The sequence below is a fragment of the Chelonia mydas genome, chromosome 6, assembly GCF_015237465.2.
Source record: "Chelonia mydas isolate rCheMyd1 chromosome 6, rCheMyd1.pri.v2, whole genome shotgun sequence".
NCBI classification, from domain to species: domain Eukaryota; kingdom Metazoa; phylum Chordata; order Testudines; family Cheloniidae; genus Chelonia; species Chelonia mydas.
Genome location: NC_051246.2, coordinates 59,095,970 through 59,115,126, shown reverse-complemented (window position 1 = coordinate 59,115,126; position 19,157 = coordinate 59,095,970). Strand labels below are relative to the sequence as shown.

The 19,157-nt window shown below is 44.9% G+C and overlaps 1 protein-coding gene across 10 annotated transcripts in view; it reads right to left on the bottom strand.

Moving 5' to 3' along the window:
- Positions 1 to 19,157, bottom strand: part of TSPAN18 (tetraspanin 18) — a 173,421-nt gene that overhangs the window by 132,407 nt on the left and 21,857 nt on the right. For 3 of the 10 annotated variants that reach the window (XM_043548765.1, XM_043548762.1, XM_037900100.2), the window contains exon 2: positions 12,078 to 12,185. The exons of 6 other annotated variants lie outside the window; for them this stretch is intronic. The gene's annotated coding sequence lies outside the window, so the exon portion shown is untranslated. Of the gene's footprint in view, positions 1 to 12,077; positions 12,186 to 13,161; positions 13,181 to 19,157 lie in introns of those variants that run through there. One more of the 10 variants, XM_043548767.1, reaches the window with a different exon arrangement.

The following is a 19,157-nucleotide window of genomic DNA, read 5'->3' as shown; positions in this document are numbered from 1 at the left end:
ACACAGGAATGTCATGTCGTGTCGTGCTCTTCTGAGTAAAGAGAGAGCCCCTAACGGACAGTGTGGGGACATGACAGCTCTCTGACACTTCTTCTGTTCACTCACTAATCAAGTCTAGAAAAGATTTTTATGGTACCTAGAATACACAACAGTGACGCTAGCCAGCTACACACTACACTGGTGAGTTATGCTGCTAGAGCCTGGAATAATTTTAGAGCCACTGCTAAAGCCATACACTTTCAAGGCAGGCCTGTTCACTGTGGAGTGTGCAAAATATGGACCCAATCCAGCCACGTACTGAGCAGCTTCCACTCACACTAACTTTGAGCTGAGGTTGCTCAGCACTTCCCAAGAGTTGCTCACTCTCTTTCCTCAGAGCCGCATTGGTAAAATACTTCACCTCTTCAGCAGGTGGATGAGCATGAGAGGAGGTCAGATGTGGGTAACTATCATTAAAGCTCTTAAATGCCTATTTAACAACAATTCAGTTGGTCACCACTGATACTAAAACAGCCTGGGGAATAGTGTTTGTTAATGGGTAACTGTGACATTGTCAGCAAAGGGCAGAACAAAAGCAAAACAAATTGGAGAGGGAACTGTAAAAACTACATGAAACACAGATTATTGGCGATTTTAGGGTAGTATTTATCTGGATTATTATTGTATGTTAACTGATCTTTAAAATCAGATGCATTGTGGGCTATACACCATAGGTAGCATTAAACCCTAACATGCAGGTTTAATAGATGAACTACCAGTTACTTATTGTACAACCTTAGCATCTAGTCAGCAACCAGAGGAAACTGATGCAGCCACCCAGGAGGACTCAGAATTGCTACAACAGCAAAAGTATGAAAGCAAATTACAAGACTATTCACACAATGCCATTAAAAATAAAATAAGCTTAAGATATGCCTTTGATGTACAAATTGCTTCACAGAAAGCCATATTTTAAACCTAGACAAAAAGTATATTTAGTGTGCAGAGAGCATGAGAGCCCATTAATGAGCAAGGGAAAAAAAGTCACCAAATCATACAGACACTAATAGAATAACAGTATGAATCTGCATTATAGAATAATTAGAGCAGGAGGTTGGGATCTATAACCACAGTGGGAATTAAACAAGCACATAGGACCCTGGTATCTGTTGCTGGCCTCTTCACGGATACTCTTTCTGGCCCTCAGCAGGTCACTTCCCTCCCCTCACCCTGTGCCTCAGTTTCTCAGTCTGTAAAATGGGGATAATATTAATCAAACTGACAAGTGTTATGAGACTTAACTCAATGTGTATAAAGTAGTTTGGGGTCCTCAGATGAAAAAACTGTTTTATCAGCCCAAAGTGTATCATCGGCATTAATTAATTAGCAATATTGCTTTTCCAGGCTAAACTCATTCACCAGGTTCAGTTCAGTTGAATAGCAAGTTACAAACTCTTGCAAAAAAAGGGTGTTTATAACACCAACCCTGATAGATCCTGAATGGGTGATGGGCTAGAAGAAGCCACTGCTATCATAATCTAAAGGTCTATAAAAATGACTCCTACATGTCTCTGGAAGAATCTGCTGTAACAGTCCATTTATTCCACACTTTTAGAGTCTGATCAAATCTGACAGTCACAGTGGTTATCACGTACTGGGTAGGCAAGTTCAGTGACTATGAACGTTCCTTTCAGTGCTATACTCTTGCCCTTTAAGCTGGCTTTGGAAGTTATTGTACACAATGGTAGCTATCCTGGGATGCAGGGTGGCTATAGTGAGACATTGTCTGCCTACAAAACTGCAACAAGAAGAAGAGTGAGGTCATGCATCAGAGGTTTTTTTTGTCATCCTGAGCACAGAGCATGATCGGGGAGGACTGAGCCCAGATCCGGGACTCAGGAACTGCCGCCTACTCTTCCTGACTCTGTCACTGACTTGGAACACATCTTTGGACAATCTTCTCCCTAGATTCTTACATAGTGCCCAATTCCACAGTATCCAAGTGCCTCTATGCCTCAGTCTCCCCATTGATAAAATAGGGGTAAAACATCCCTACCTCTCAGAAGTGCTATAAGGATTAGTCAAGGTACAAGGTGTTATGATGTAGGCAGTGTGCTCCTTGGGGATAGGATGGCTAGTCAGGAGACATGACTTCTAGTCCCAATTCTACCCAACTTGCAGGACCGAAGGCAAAGTGCAGCCTCTCTACACCTTTTCCTCATGAGAAAAATGAAGATAATTATACCTACCCACCTTTGTAAATTGCTTTGAGATGTATGAATGTAAAAGCACTAATTGCTAGGTATTATTTTCTGAGGGATAACCTCAGCACCTTAGGATAGTCACTCTCTATAGACATGACCTTTCCTTACCAAAGGGCTCCAGCCAGCCCCACCAACATATGGCACTGACTTCAGAAAATCCCATTGCACCATTTTTACTACATGGACTTGCATGTCTGAACTTAGACTCGAGCCGTGAGTGACCGGAACTCATCATTTTACAATAGTATACAATATGTCTGAGCAGGCTATTTCCAGACACAATTTTCCTGTGAATATTTGATAAAAGCTGAAGTTTAGGTTAAATATACATTGGAGCTTTTCTCTTTCCTCCTCCTGAGGGCAATCAGTGTCTGGATTTCTCTGCCCCAGGAGGTACTGGCACAATCCACTCTGCTAGGATTCAAGAGGGGAACAAGTGGACAATTACCCAGATAGCGATCATATCTGAGGGAAGAAGTGAAACCAGCTGACAAGTCATTGCGCTTCTTGCTCACGTGGACAGGGTTTAATTGATAGATTAATATTGCATGGGGGAGAGAAGGAATTCCCCCACAGGGCATATTGGCAGGAAACTTTGAGAGTGGAATTTCACCTTCCTTTGGTGCATTGACCTGGTATTATCTGTTAGGACCAGGTGGCCATATCTAATAGTCTCTTGTACTTGCAGAGGGTTTAGGCATTGGGGAACATTGCTCTTTCCAGTTTCTGCTATGTTTCTATACAGCATCTTAGAAGTCAGAAATGGTGAATGAGATCTCTGGTCTATTTCCCTGCCAATGGAGGACCATCCCCTGTTGTATAGTTTCTAGTGCTTTTTGCAGTCTAGTCTCAAAAGTCTCAACTGATAGAGCTCCCTCCAGTTTTCTTAGTAGACTAATCCACAATCTCATGGACACATTAAGAAGTTCCCTTGAAGCATAGTCTAAATTTTCCTTTCCTTAAACTAGGAACAATGGGTTAAGTTATTTCCCAGTACGGCCATCCTAAGTAATTCCTCTCCCTCCTTGAAGTTTATATTATTTGCACCTCTGCACAGGGGTGGAGCTGGGAGAGGCACCCCCGGCACATTAGAAAGTCAGCACCTCTGCTCTGTCTGGCAAAGCTACATACCAGCAGTTTCATTCAAAAGATACCACTGATCGCTTTCAGGGGGGAGGGATAGCTCAGTGGTGTGAGCATTGGCCTGCTAAACCCAGGGTTGTGAGTTCAATCCTTGAGGGGGCCATTGAGGGATCTGGGGCAAAAATTGGGGATTGGTCCTGCTTTGAGCAGGGGGTTGGACTAGATGACCTCCTAAGGTCCCTTCCAACCCTGATATTCTATGATTCTATGAAAGGACCATGAAAAAGTCAAAGGATATTAAAGTAACATTCTTACAGAGACCCTCTCAGCTGATCACCTGTACTTTCAAATTTATTTAAAAATGTGCAATGTATATGAAAATGATGGGATACAGTACCAGAACTGAGCTGCTCTTAAAGTAGTCTGTATAGCACCTAGCCCAAAAGGATGCTGATACCCAATTGATTGTATTCCTGTAAGCCCCAATCAACCAACAAACAAATGACCTGATTTTCAGAAGTGCCATGACTCCAACTGACTTTTCTGGAAGCTGTGTGCGCCCAGTGTGATGATATCCCTGGTTGGATTATTTGTGAGGACTGAATCCAGGACCTTTGGATCTAAAAGCGAGGTCCATTGGTTTGAAGGCAATGGCAGACTCATAAACCTCATATGGTCTAGCCACTAAAGGGAGACAAGACCCACACTGCTGCTAACACGGACTTGGTAAGCACCCCTAAAAATCAGGCCCAATGAGAATAAAATTTGAAACTACTAAAATGGGAGTAGTCTGGATAAGTAACAGGATAAGTAACACTGAACACTATAAAATAGTCACTAGCAGTTAATCTAGAAGTCAGAGTTAAATTTTATCCCTACAGTAATGTAACAGCACTGTGTATCAACATTTAAAATGTTTCTTACACATCTGTTTAAGCGGAGAAGAATATTCTTATTAAAACTAAATAAATAACCAGGCACAACAAGAGGGCCAACTGCCATACTCCAGCTTCGCTCATCTGAATTCACAAAAGGTTATTTACTTAGTCACAACCCTTCATACAGGAGGTTTATTTATTTATTTAGACAGGGGATTTCTGCAATCCTTCAGGCTTAGTCAATCAGCACCATTCTCAGCATTCCAAATGAATGTTTGTTAGCATCAGAATTATATTGCCTGCTTATTCAATGCCAGGAGGAAATATTCATGCTGATGAAGGTTAAACAGATTAGCAGAGCTGAAGCCAGAGTGCTTCTCTTATTTACTTGAAAGCTTAAGTCTTTCTGTCATTTAAGGAGCAGGTGGCTTGGCTTGGAAAAGTATAGAAATGTAGGGCTGGAAGGGACCTTAAGAGGTCATTTAGTCCATCCCCCAGAGCTGAGGCAGGATTAAGTATACTATGTTCGACCCTGGAGTGGGGTGGTTACAATATCTGGTGTGTCTGTGGTATGTATACACACACACGAGACACCAAATGTCACAAAAATGCAGTCCTGGAAGGGTAAATAATGAGTCTGGTTACAGAACAGGAGCAGAGAAAATAACTTCTAGGGGGTCACATTCTTCTCAACCATTCCACTGCATTGAGGCAGGAGGTAAACAGAACTGTCATCCTAATTTCATGTTCCACTGAAACCCAGAAGGAAATAATTCAATATGAAATGCAAAGAGGCCAAAATTTGCAGATGAAGAAAGAGGAAGTAACTTACATGTAACTGGAGGTTCTTTGAGATGTGTGGTCCCTATTTGGGTTCCAAATGTGGGTGTGCATGCGTGCCATGCACCAGAGCTGGAACAATTCTGTAAAAGTGTCTGTTGACCCATATGTGCATTGTACTCGTGTCTGTAGCTGAGGCTATAAGAGGCCGTGTGGATTGAAGCCGCTTCAGTATCCCTCTTACCACTAGGCAGCATAGCCCATAGCAGTGGGGATGGAGGCAGGTATTGGAATCCAAAATAGGAACCACACATCTCGAAGATCCTCCAGTTACATGTAATAACCTCCTCCTCTTCTCTGAATGATGGTCCCTACATGGATTCCAAACGTGGGTGAGTAGCAAGCAGTGATCAGTGTGAAGGTGGGTGCGAGAACTCATGAGAAGTTATAATCTATAAGACGGTGCAGCTGACAGCCTCATCTGCTGCCAGGGCAATGGAAAAAGTGAGAGGTAAAGGTGTGGACAGAGCTCCACGTGGCTGCTCAGCAAATGTCCTGTCATGGCACGTCCGTGAGGCAGGCTGATGTGGCAGTGTGTGCCCACTTGGAGTGAACCGTGACTCCAGGAGGTGGAGGTATCTTGGAGAGTGTGTAGCATTCATAGATGCAATGGGAAATCCATCTGGAGATGTGCTATAAGGAGAGGGCTTTCCCCTTGAAGCTTTCGGCAATGACAACAAAGAACTTGGGTGAAGAGCAGAAGGCACAGGTGCATTGGAGGTAGAGGGCCAGTGCATGGTGGACATTGAGAGCGTGCAATGTTCTGACTCTGTGAGAGGTGTGGGGCTTGGGATAGAAGACTGGGAAGCGGATGCACTGGTTGAGGTGGAACGTGGACACCACCTTAGGGATGAATTTGGGGTGCAGATGGAAGGAGACCTGGCCCTTATGGAAGATGATGTGTGCGGCGGGGTGTCAGCCATGATGGCTGCAAATTTGCTAATGCATCATGCCAACGTGATGGCGACCAAGAAGATAATCTTCACTGAGAGGTGGGAGAGAGAGCACATCATGAGGGGTTCGAAGGGTGGCTTGGTGAGGGCAGAGCATGACATTAAGGTCCCAGGAAGGGGTCAGTTTGAGCATCAGTGAACAGACATTGAGCAAACCTATGAGAAAACAAATGGTGGTTGGGTGAGTGAAGACAGAGGAACCATCCATCGGAAGGGCGAAGGCACTGAGCTCCACCAGGTAGACCTGTATAGAATTGCGGGCAAGGCCTGACCGTTTGAGTTGGAGAAGGTAGTTGAGGTGAATAGGAATGGTTATGGAGTCTAGCGGGTAATCGTGGTAGTGAGCCCAGATGGTGAACAGTTTCCATTTTGCTTGATAGCAGGCCCTAGTCGATGGCCTTCTGCTGTTCATGAGGACATCACGCACTGGGGTAGAGCATGCAAACTCCATCCAAATACCAAGCCATGAGGTGGAGTGGGCTTGGGCTGGGGTGCTGGCATCATCCCTGTGCTAGCATGAGGAGATCCAGGTGTGCGTGGAAGTAAAGCAGGGAGCGAGTGGAGAGGCGGAGGTGGTCTGTGAACCAATATTGGTCAGTATGGCCATAACACGGTCCCGGCGAATCGTGCACAGGACTTACAGGAGCAGAGGAATGGGCGGAAAGGCATAGTGGAAGTCACCAGTCCAGAGAAGAAGAGCATCACCTTGTGAGTCTGCCCCTACAACCTGCCTGGAGCAATAAAGGGGCAGTTTGTGGTTCTCACTGGTCACAAACAGGTCCCAGTGTGGGGTGCCCCCCTGAGGAAAACAGAGTGCAGGGTGGGATTGTGCAGTTCCCACTCGTAATTCACGTAGAAGGACCCGTTGAGCGTGTCTGCAAGGAAGTTGCGGGCAACCAGGAGATATGCAGCCTGGAGCATGACACTGTGCTTGATACACCTGTTCCAGAGGTGCACAGCCTCCACACACAGGGAGGGAGCCTTGGTGCCACCTTGCTTGGGATCCAGACTGCAAGACAGGGCAAGAAGGAGTGGTCTGATTCAGAGATGCCCTTGGACTTAGAGGATGGGTTCGGCCATTGTGGAACTAACAGTTTGAGGAGGAAGGCGCATCTCTCTCTGAGAAGAGCAGTAGAGGTTCATCCATTGGAGAAAATAGTACCGAGGTGTCTGGGGGACTTGAAGGTAATGGGGAACTTGGGTAAGGCAGCAGCAGCTCCAGGTGACCGAGCATGCGGAGGACCACCCATGGCAGACCAGAGGTGCCCAGCAGCATTGATGGTGTTGGCGGCAAAAGCGGTCAGCATGGCAGGGCAGATTGTGATGGTGCTTCTCCTTGTACTCCGTCCAGGACTTCTTGGGAGCTGGAGCAGCTGGGTCGATGCCTGACTTCTCACTCTCCCTGACCTGGCTCAGGGAGGCAATGCTGTGTTTAGGGGCAGTCCCAGCCTGGGACCCACCCTTATGCCCATGGTGGGATTTGTCAGACTGTGGAGGTACCGACGGATCCAGTGCTCGGGAAGAAGACAGATGGACACTCACTGGTAGGGACGAGCACCATTCCAGCTCTTCCAACAGTCCTGGATCCAACTGCGCACAGCCTCTCCCATTAGGAATTTACAGAGATAAAGTTCCCTGGCTTCCCATGTTTGGGGCGTGAACAAACGGCAAATGGTTCAGCAGGCAACAAAGTGGCTTTGCCAAGGCAGTACAGGCACGGTTGGCACTCATCGCTCATAGAGGAAGAGAGTGGGCATGAAGCACAGGTTTTGAAGTCAACTTGCCAGGGCATAATCCCGAGTGGGGAAAGAAAGGAACCCTAAGTACAATATTAATACACTATGAAAACAAGAAAAATACTATCTACAACTATATACGCGAAGGAAGAATGAACAACCAACTTTCCTAGCGAGGTTAAGAAGGCAGCGGAAGAGGGGTTCTCTGGCCATGCAACAGAAAGAGGAAACTGGAGTGGCATCGACCCGCACAGCCTCTTACAGACTCAGCTGCAGACACGAGGACAATGCACGACACACGTGTGGATCAACAGACATGGCTACAGCATGGTTCCAGCTCTGGCGCATGGTGCGCATGTGCACCCATGTTTGGGATCCATATAGGGACCATCACTCAAAGAAGAATTGTACTTGCAAGCTTTTAAGAGGCAGTTATATAAAGCAGAAGTATGTGTGAGAGATTGTGTTCACATGCACTACACAAAAACTATGGACAGGACTTTCAAAAGCACTCAGAATTCACCCCGCTCTGTTCTCATTGAAGTCATGGTTATTTTCCACTATATGAGCAGAGTTAGACCAATGCTAATTACTTTTGAAATTCCCCCTCTATGTGCACTGGGTGCGTGGCAATTACTTTTTTTCTGCACTATTTTAATGGCCTAATCCAAAACTCACAGACTTCAAATATGCTTTGGATCAGGCCCTAAAAGAGTAGCAGGAAGCTAAACTGAAGCACAGCTTTCACATTTGCACATAGAAAACGAAAAGCAAAGTGACAAGTAGAGTTAATTATAAAAAAGCCTTCTGTGAATCAGTAGGGAACAAAATTGACAAACTGAGAGCTTACAAAGAGCGGACAAGCTCTTTAAATTTAAATTTTAGTTGGCTCATTCGACTCTGACTCCCGAATCAATTTTGTTCAAAACTCCTGAGATTACAGGGCTTGCTGTTAATTCTCCAGCAAAATAAGGAACATGACTGAACCAATTAGGGATGTGGCAAAACCATCCCCGCACCCTTGCATTCCGCTCTTCTATCTTATCTTTCTGCCTCCTGCCGTCTCCCTCTACTGAGGTGCATTTGAAGGTTGTGTCTTGTCTGCCACACACTAAAGCAAACTCAAGCACTGTCTAACAGAGATGTTTTCTGAAGCACTTTTGAGGGGGGGAAATGCCTCCTCCCCCAAGTATAGTTTAAACAGATGTGGCATTTCTAAGAAGCCCTCAACTGATGGCCTTTGAAGTCTAAAAGAAATCTCAGCTTTGAGAGCTACATTTCCTACCTAAAAAATCTCCAGGGAGTTTTGACAGAAATAAAAAGCAAACCCTCTAGATCCCTATCTCATGCTATTTATGAGATTTTTTTTTAATTAGAGAGGCGGCTGCAAACTTTCACAGACGAGTTCTCACACAGAGAGTTCACTTACTGAGATCATTAACCTCAGCGCTAGGGGCTAGGATTCTTCCCTAGGCACAGACCTGCACAGAATGAGCCAGGCTTTTGCAAGCAGGAGACAGAATGTGAGAGTCACTGCAGAAGCAAATAGGGGATGAGGAAGATTTGAGAGAAGAGCTGGTACAGAGGGAGAATGGGAAACCTAACTTGTCCATTATGTGTAAGCTTCACCCCTAGACAGAGGGAACGCATGAGGAGGCTTATGTGCCACTTACTACCCACTTATGGCCCCAGTGGGGCTTAACTGGCACACAGGCTTTGTGCTGGGCCTCCATGCAGAGCTGATTTTCCCCCTATATACAGCAGGTTGGAACGTGGTTTGCAGTTTTACACTGGACTCTCATTCCCAGGGTTATAAAAGGCATCACTGTTCAGCAAGGGGCATGACTCATGTCACAGAAATGCTAGTCAGAATTCAAACAATTTTTATTTAAAAATATGTGCGCCTTCTTCTCTGTTTCCCCTTCTGCCTGGAGCTGACTCCTTATCTCAGTGCCCAAGTTGCCAGCTTCCCTTCAACTTCAGCTCTTCTTTGGTTTGGGTTTTCTTTCTATTTACTCAGACCTTGGGGCAGGTCTTCCTTTGCACCACATCAAGCACCTGCTTGGTCCATAAATAGTAACAAAGTTGCCATTACCCCTGCCCTGGCAAGAAGTGCTTCATTTCCTAACTCTGCTACCTTTTAGGCAGCTGCTAGGAAGTTCTAGTTTCCCTTGAAAAGGCTTATTTCTCCCAAATATGGTAATAGGGCATGTCTGATGGAGGCAAGTTCAAAGACATGCCCTCTAATGAATTCCACAGAGCAATATAAATCTGTGAGGTTAGTACTTGGTAGGGGACAGTATTTCTGGTTTATCTTCAGCAAAGAGACTTCCCAATTTCCCCACCCAGTGAAGATCACTCATACACAGAGGCACTGAACAGGTTAAAGTTTCCTCTGTCTTGTCTTGGCTCCCTTTCCAGATTAGGGGAACAATGAAGTCTCCGTACTTTGTGATATTGCTAATGCTTCCCGTGGGGATAGAGGCGCCTGCTGCAAAAAGGATTATGATTATGGCTTAGGCAGGGTGTGCAGTGTACTGCCGTAAGAGGCAGAGAGTTATCAGGAAAGAAACTGAGCTTCCCCCAAACTATACACCCAGGACTCCTGCCTGCTTTGGGTTTTGGCCAATGGCTCTGCTTCAGATCACACACCCGCTTATCGGGAGTGATAAAGGAGCAGCCGACCGGACATCCAACACCCACAACCAGATCTACTAGTTATAGATCATCCCACCACACTAATGTACATAAAGCACTAAACTGGTCAGAGCACAGTATAGCACAGCCTCCTGTTTGTACAATGACTTCGTAGTCATGTCTACACTAGGGAAATTTTGAAAAATTTTCCCACTGCCGTGGGCCTGTAATTAGGTGGGTCACCCCTGAAGGCCTGGAGTGCTGGGGCTAGCCACCCCTGATTACAAAATGAGCCACACCTGGGAGAGATCAGGGTGACTCTCCTGTAAAGAGTAGCAGGAGGCTACAATGAAAGAGGGGATGCTCAGGGATCCTAGACTGCTAGGAATGAGTAGGCTCTAGCAGAGAGTCCCGGGAGTCAGGACTGAGACTCAAGCCAGCTAGGGTCCGGGAGTGGCCTGCCAAAGCAGAAAAGGCCCCAGGCAGGAAGGCCTGGGAGGAAGGAGGAAGAGAAATCTTTGTTTTGTGTGGATTTTTGGATAGACTTGAGAACTTTATTTTGAATATTTGTTAATTTAGTAAGGCACAACCTGAGAAGGGGTGGGAATAGACAAATGTGGGGTCTGAGTTTATTGAACAGTCCAAAGGGGAAACTGAGGCAGGCTGCCTGCAGTATGGCCACCAAGGAGCACACAGGAGGTGGTTGGCACAGTTACAGAGCCCTAGTGTAGACAAGGCTGCTGGCACTTTAAACACTGTGTCAGTTAGACCAGTTCTGAGCAGAAATTGACGTCATGCTTCTTGAAATGCTGATGGCCTATCTACATGAGAGCTACCATGGTACATGGAGCTGAATCAGGGTAGCAATGGTGGGAAATTTTCAGTGTCCCCCACCTAATACGGGGGTGGGGACACACACAAGAAGGTGTAGCATTAGATAGCAGGTTTCAAAAACGTGTCAATGTCTGCCACAAACTGTTTTCCATGCAAGAAACACCTTGAGCATGAAAGACTTTATAGAAAAATACATTTTAATGCCAATAGTTGGGCCAAGCCCTACCATCCTTGTCCACTGACTAAATTGCGGGTTTGGTCTGAATGAAGATGGTGGGGTTCAGCCCTTCATTAGTGTATGGAGTATGCCACTTTCCCCCCTAATGGATACCCACTACAGAGCCACATGGCTCATGGCCCTTTGCTGGGCTGAGTCACATCTGGGGTGGAAACATTCCACTGCTACAACCAAGAGAATTTATGCATGTAACACATACAATGTCTACAAAGAATCATGGGCCCTTCCATAGTTATTTATAAAACCAATTAAGTCTAACATCTCAAATTCTGTTCAAAGGAGTTTAGATGCTCCCTGTCTTAGTCAGAGAGATACTGGTGATGTCTGAACCCCTTGGAGTTTCAGATGTGTGGAAATCATGGAATTCCACCAACCTCTCTATGACTCCAAATACACTAGGCCCCATTCCCAAGTGGCATTGTGTCATCACTCAGTCTGGTTCACAGAAACCTTTGCCAGCTCTAGCCCAGTCCTCTACCCATGACAAAAAATATCCTATCAGCTGAGAGAACAAAGAAAGCAACAGGTAACACAGAGAGGCTGTGCACCTATAAACTGGGCTGCATGGCCCCTGCTGGGGCCTAAAGACTCTTAACCAAACAAGACCAGATCCTCTTACTTATCCCCAAACACACCTCCTTCTGCTGGTACAGTTTGCATAGATCTCTCTCTCCCTCCCGTCACTGCCAGGTGCCAAGTTCTTCCAGGTTTCTTCTCTATCCAGTTCTCCTAACCATTATACTCTGTGAAGGAGAAGAAAGTGAATAAAAGGAGTGAAAAAATAAAGAATTAAATTAGCCTCTGATCTTTTTACAAGGCACTAAAATAGGATCTTTCCCATTATCCTGTTTTCAAACCAACAAACTTCCCAGGCGTGGGACTCATGGAGCTGCAGCTCTGTTGAATAGACCTGAATCCCATTTGTTTGGGCATTTCTGACACTTTCCCATTCCCCGTGAACAAAGAGTGGGAGAAAGAGACAGAAATAATGGATGAAATAAAGAGGCTGCTTTTCAAATCTTAATCAAGTCATCATATGAACTCTGAGCCTTGGGAAGTCAGAATTTCAATCTGTCTCTGTGCTTTCAAATCCACAGAGAGAGCTGGCAGAGTAAACTTAAGTTATGCAGGGGACGTCAAACCTCAGAGAAGGCCTCATGCTTTATGGTAATAGGAGCCTAGGAGACGATGACAGTAAATGCTTTGAAGCGTATCTGTTTTAAGAGGATTATTATGATGATTTGATAACAGGTTTTTGCATTAGCAGGCAAAGGGAGAGGGAAAGCAACCTTAGCAAGGAGAACAAACAAGGGAACGGATGCTGAAAGACAACAGAGGGAGAGATTCAGAATATTAGGGCGCGAATTTAAATAAAATAAAAAATATGGAATGGATTTAGTTCTGCCCAAAGGTATACAGACAGCTCTGCAAACAAGTCCTCCGTTTATTCTCAGAGTTGTTATTGCAAGAACACAGGCAGGGCAAGCTTTCCCCACACCATTCCCTGGCAATGTGCCTCAGTTCTATTCAGGCTCTGTGGCTCATTTGTAATCCTTGGCTGAGCGGGGAAGGGAAGCAGCTGGAGGGTGGCAGCTAGTGCACCTTTGCTAGCTAGTGCGAGTTAGAGCAGCTCTCAGACTGTTCTAACCTGTACCAGGGCTGGGGAAGAGAATCAGGAAGCTGCAAGGAGCTATTGGTTCTCATCTTTTCCTCTTTTACCCCCTTCGTGCTGGTGTGGAGGGCAGGGAGCTATTCTTTGCCAGGTACTCTCCTAGGCTCAGGCCAGGTCAGTCAGGTTCCTCTGAAACAAGAGAAATTTAGAATGGACTTTCAGGCAAACCTCAGCCCAGCCGCCCTTTTTGCAGATGCAATTTTAAGCCTGCAAAATTATACTCACTTTTTCGCCCCCCACAATTAATTGCAGGTGCAAATCTTACTATTTAGATGGCTAAAAATCTGAATGAAAATGCAAACCAGATACACAGATGTCAAGGGGAAGGACTGCAGTTTCAGTTAATTGCAAATGCAAAAACTGCAGGCACGCACACACGCCTTCAAAATTTGGGCCTTCATGTCAATTGTGCTGTTTGGTTCTGGAAAGTGCATAGACCAAACCATCTCTCCCTATCACACAGTAACAACCAAGCCAGATGGGACTAGAACTGACAATACAGTCACGAAATGCTCCACAGATCCCATTAGCAATCTCCTGAGCCACCTAAAGAGGTTTCAGGAACCTAAACTCTCTTTAAATTGAAGAGCACTCACTGCCCTGTGCAAACATTTTTCTCCATCTGTCTAAAAAGATTTCACTTTATCAACTTCCAGAATGTAATTTATACATTTATAAAACAGATCTAAGGTGCTAAGCTCTTAGGGAACAAAACGAGAAATATTACTGTCAAACATCCATCAGACCTGAGAACCTAGGTGAATGTCACACAATATAGAAATTAAAAGGCTGCATTTGAGATAGCAATGGAAAGTGCATATACTGTATTTTAAAAGGCTCTGGTTGAAGCCCTCTCAGTATCAAAATTCAATTTCTTTCAGGTTTTGCAAACACAACTGCCTTGAGTGAAATGCTGCCTGCCTGCCTGCAGCCCTAGAGGAGATTAGGTTATTACCAGCCAACTATGAGAAACTTAAATCCAGTATTAATCTCAATTCCCATTTAACCAAATCATTGTGCAGGGCAAGCCGACTGTATATGAATTTATCTGCACCCGCATCCTGCTGTATGCAGTGATCCATGTCAAAAATGCCAAATGCTAAACCCCTCATACATGCAAGAAATAAATCCTGGCCGTGTTTGCTCGAACATCCCAGCAAGGGAGAGAGGGGGACGGCAAGGAGGCTGGGACCAAGTTGTAGCAGCCGCAATACGGGCATGGATGATTTGAAGGATGGAACACAAATGAGCAAGGTTCCAGGGGGGCTGGAACAATTTGTATAGTGGGGGTGCTGAGAGACATTTTGAACCAAACTGTAATCCCTGTATAGAATGGAAATCACTTCAAACCAGGGAGTGCTGTAGCACCGTAGTTCCAGCACCTATGCAAGGTTCCAGGCGAAAAAGCCTCTCGTAGTTCTTTCCTGTTAATTTCAGCCCTGTTTTGAAGGTAAGGAGCAGGATTAGGCAGACCAACAAGTACAATGACACATTACTCTCTCATCTGTCCCAATAACGCAGTAAGCAGGACTGCCAGCGTCAGATCCATCATTTCATTCCTGCTCAGGCAATGACTCCCTGGGACCAACGTCAAAGTGACTCCTGTCACCACCGTAGTTTTCACTTATACAGATCAGTATTTGGGGTGAGTGGGTGCTCAGGGGAGATATTGCTTTCATCTTCCCTCCTCTCCGACTGTCTGCCATGGGTAGTCTCTTCAGAACACTGCAAGCTCCCACAGCTGCCCCCAGGAACGGAGCAGCACCTGCGATTCCTAGCACAGGGTGTGCTGCCACAGTCCTGTGAGGGCAACAGTTACTAGGTAGAACACACTACTGAGCGCTCTGTGGGTTTTTAAAATAGAACCAAGGCCAGCCTCAGTCACTGCCCCTTCCAACAAATAGTTTGCCCATCATTTCACTTCAATAACCCACTGTGGCTGCCAAGACATGTTTAACTGCCTCTAGGTGATATCTAAGATGCATAGAGGCACAAAGGGCTAAATTCATCCCCAGTGTAACTCCAGTAAAGTCACTAGCACTACACAGAAATGAACTGGGATCATCAGGTGAATTCTAGAGTGCCTGGGAAAGGTCTCTGTCAAGGAGAAGTGCTCAAGGAACTGAAACTGGGGACAGATCACTCTTTGGTCTGAATTCAAATGGGGCAATTTGCAATCCACATAAAACTCACCCTGGGAACCTTGGAATAGAATCACAGACCTTCCTTTTCTTATGTACAGAATTCACTGCAGGTAAGAGGTGCTTCCATGAAGTCCTCTGGTCACCCCCAGGACATGTCAAGGGAAGCATGTCAAATTCAGGCTTCCACCACAGAATATGCTGTCAATTTACTTACAGCTCTGAACTGGAGGGACACCCTCCAAACTGAGAAGAGATCAGTTTGCTAGGTCCATTCAGTCCCTGGTTTCTCCACGGAGACTGCCAATGAGGGAAGTTAGTGCCAGCCACAGGGGTGGATCTGTGAGATACGGACATCTGCCCAACAGTAGACAGGCTGAGACCCGCCAACCTCATTCCAAATCATGCAAGTCACAACACAAAACAAAAGAAGAGCTTTTGTCACGTATTTTATGGGGGGGGAGAATTATCTTTTATTTTGCTTCCCTGTTATGCCCCATTAACTTTGAAAAGGTGGAGACCAGCCACCCAGCCATAAAGCACCTTGTTACACTCAAACAGAGAGAGAGCAAGGGCGGGGGGGGATATTTCAAACCTCCATTTCTCTCTCTCCTCCCCCTTAGAGATCATTCCTCCCCCCCCCCCCCCCCCCCCCGCCCAAGCTGCGCATAGTATCAGGTGCAACAATGTTCATCCAAGGGAGCACTGTGATAGGCTGGACACAGTTTGCAGTTTAGTATATCCTATAAAGGTAATATAAGGTACAGGTTCCTCTATTTCGCCTTGTAGGTGCAGATTCATACACATGCACCAGGCTGACAGCTGTAGGATGCATGATCTGTAGTCCCTGACCAACAGCAATGGTGTGTTTCAAACATTCCATCCATACAAAAAGAGGCTGGGATTTTCAAATTACCTATGCAATTAAAAATAACAGTAATGAAGCAGCCAGTAGCATTCCCGTTCCGCTCTGAATTGAGTCACCTCCCAAGGACAGCTCTTAATGAAGCTATCAGAGCAAGTCTATGCTCCATCTCAACACCTGCACTGCTCTCTCACAGGGAAATGTTGTGCCAGTCAGCCCATCTACTAATCACGGTTACTAGAACACATATGCACATCTCCAACTCTCTCATCAGCTTAGTAATGATGCTTCCCAGGCCCACCTCAGAGCCCAGCTCCAAGACAAGGTTTCCTCAGAAATGTTTACATTTTTTCTTTTGTGTTTAATATTTGATCTCTGCAGAGATCAACTGGCCAGTTAACCACAAAAGTAGAGGGTGCGGTGTCATGTCCATATGCTCATCCCTAAACCATTCTTTCCCTTGCCCCACACACACTCTATAACCTCCTCCTTTCTTAACCTACTCCCCCCCCGCATATATATATTATACACACACACACACACACACAGCCAGAGTAGATTGCTATGTAGTTATTGAGGTTCAGGTATCTGAAAGGGAAATGGCATTACAATCTAGGATATTGGGGTCACAACTGTTGCTTGTCCATGATAGGTTTGGTATTTATGTGTAGATGTGTATCATTTTCAAATCAAAGACGACACCATATATGAAACAGAACATACCCCAAGCTTTTACAAAGCATCTCAACTGCAGATGTTCCCATGAAATGTGAAAATTTCAGAGGGAAATGGTTTATTATGAAAATGATAACCTTCCTCTACAGTATCTAAATCCATCCATTGTTACCATCCTGCTAAGTGCAAGAATTAGAAAGTGTAACCCAAGGAAAACCGACTATAAATAAAAGTGAAATTTACTAGCCCAGTTTCACTGACACATTAAGTCTATTGGTTCCCCTCCATCTGGGCTAATAGTTTTTCATTGAAAATGTAATTAAATTCAATGATTTGCCCAAGACCACACAGGAAATGAGTGTCAATAGTGCAAGTGGCTTTCATGAGTTTCTGATTCTCAGTCCTGTGCTCAAAGCATCCTGATCTTGTATCATTTAGGGCTTCCCCATCCCTCAATCCCAGACAAAGCAGGATTTATTCCTAAAGCCTGTTCTTCAGTGTCCTGTCCACTTCTGTTTTAAAATGTCCCAAATGAAACAGTATCTCCAACTTTTTTTGGGGGGGGGGGAGGGGGGCGGGGAGGGGAGGAAATGAAGGCATAGAGGGGAAATAACTATTGTTCAATTTTCACAGAATCTCACTGATATTCAGTCTGTTTGTCTTTGCTTGGTTTCTTCCCATTGCTGATTGCTATACTACCCTGTGCTACCTAAAAATAATAAGAAGAAATAATAATCTTTGCTGCATTCCTCCTCCCACCCGCCATCACCCCCATGCCTACACCAAAGTGGAGTGAACTAGCAGTCCTATTAGCCTGGCATAGAGTAGGGAGAAGAGTAGTACTGTAGCTGAAACCATGTTGCTGCTCTGAAGTGAGGAGTCACAAAGGAAGTTGGTATAAAGCTAACATTTAATGGCAAACTAGCTTTACAAAAAAAAATTTCTAGTACAAAGTCTATTGAAACCTAAAAGTGAAAGACTTAATGGTGAATGTAACCCTGAGGAGCTTGGTGATTCTGAATTCACCATTCAATCCCCGCGGAGGGCTGAAATTGCCTTGTGAAGCATGATTAAAGGTATATACAGACAGATCCATTGTTCCAGCCGATTTCATGGAGGGTTAATGGAATGACACAATCTCAACGGTTTACTGTCACTCACAATCTCTGTTATTTATACTTCCAAAGTGATCCAAATATTTATCTGGCTCCAAACCACAATTTCACAGGATCTGTAAAGAGTTACACAGATGTGTCAAAAACAGAACCAAAACCCCAAAAGAAACTGTCCAAAAGTTCCCTCCTGGGAGGCTAATTTTCTATATTTTAGTTGATGTCCATCCACTGGCATTTACATACATTACAGAGAGGATATGTTGCAGGGAGGTATGTTAGGGAGTGTCATTGGTTTCAGTAGATATTTATTCTGTTACTTGGTTTACCTTCTTGACAGAGATACTTTCACACCTCCAGAGCCAGTGGGAACCAAACTCATTTGAGCAGGTTTTACGACAAAATGGGGGCTGCAAATGCTGGTCAGGAAATTACATACTTATGTGTAGCCATTTCAGACAATGGAGGTTTGGGGATGTGCAGAGGTCTGCTGTACGTTCAAGAAACTGGAGTGCTCACTCTATTATAGTTTAAGAGAGTGATGCCCAATCTTATTGCACAGGAGGGTCATATAAACCTAAGCACAACCTTGTATGAGCCAAACAGATTCCGCATATTTTAATAAGATTTAAAGTCACCTGTATTGATTTATATTTTAAGTTCAGCTTGTTTCATATATACTTAGATAGGTTGTTTCTATGTATCGTCTATTTACACACTTGTGTAAACTAAAATGAGACAAACATGATGACAAAACATTAATGAATCGGCCATTAGTATAGTGTGTTGAAGCAGGCTTATGAAATGCTCTGGTGGGGCCTAGGTTGGGCAGCCCTGGTTTAAGAGAAGCTCTCCAACACATACAAGATGCTATTTTATATTAAAATGTGAATCAACAGGCATCCTATCTACCTAAAAACTCAAACGCTCATAAACATGTTCAAGGTGTGATTCATTCACAACCCCCCGTCCACAGTTGTTAGCTCAGCAAATACGAGTTAAATGGGTAAGCTTTCTCCCCTTGAAATGAGCCAGCTGAAGGCATCAAAAATAAGAAGAGAGGATCCTGGAGCAGTGGCTGAGAGATTTCCCTCAGATGTCCAAATTCAAACTCACACCTCTCCGCAGGTTTGATTGGAGATTAATCCAAATCTAACCCCTGTGAACCAAACAGCAGGGCTCAGTTCATAAACCACATTGCAAACCAAACGTCATAGAGTTCATACAGGTCAGGACAGCTCTGTTGTCCA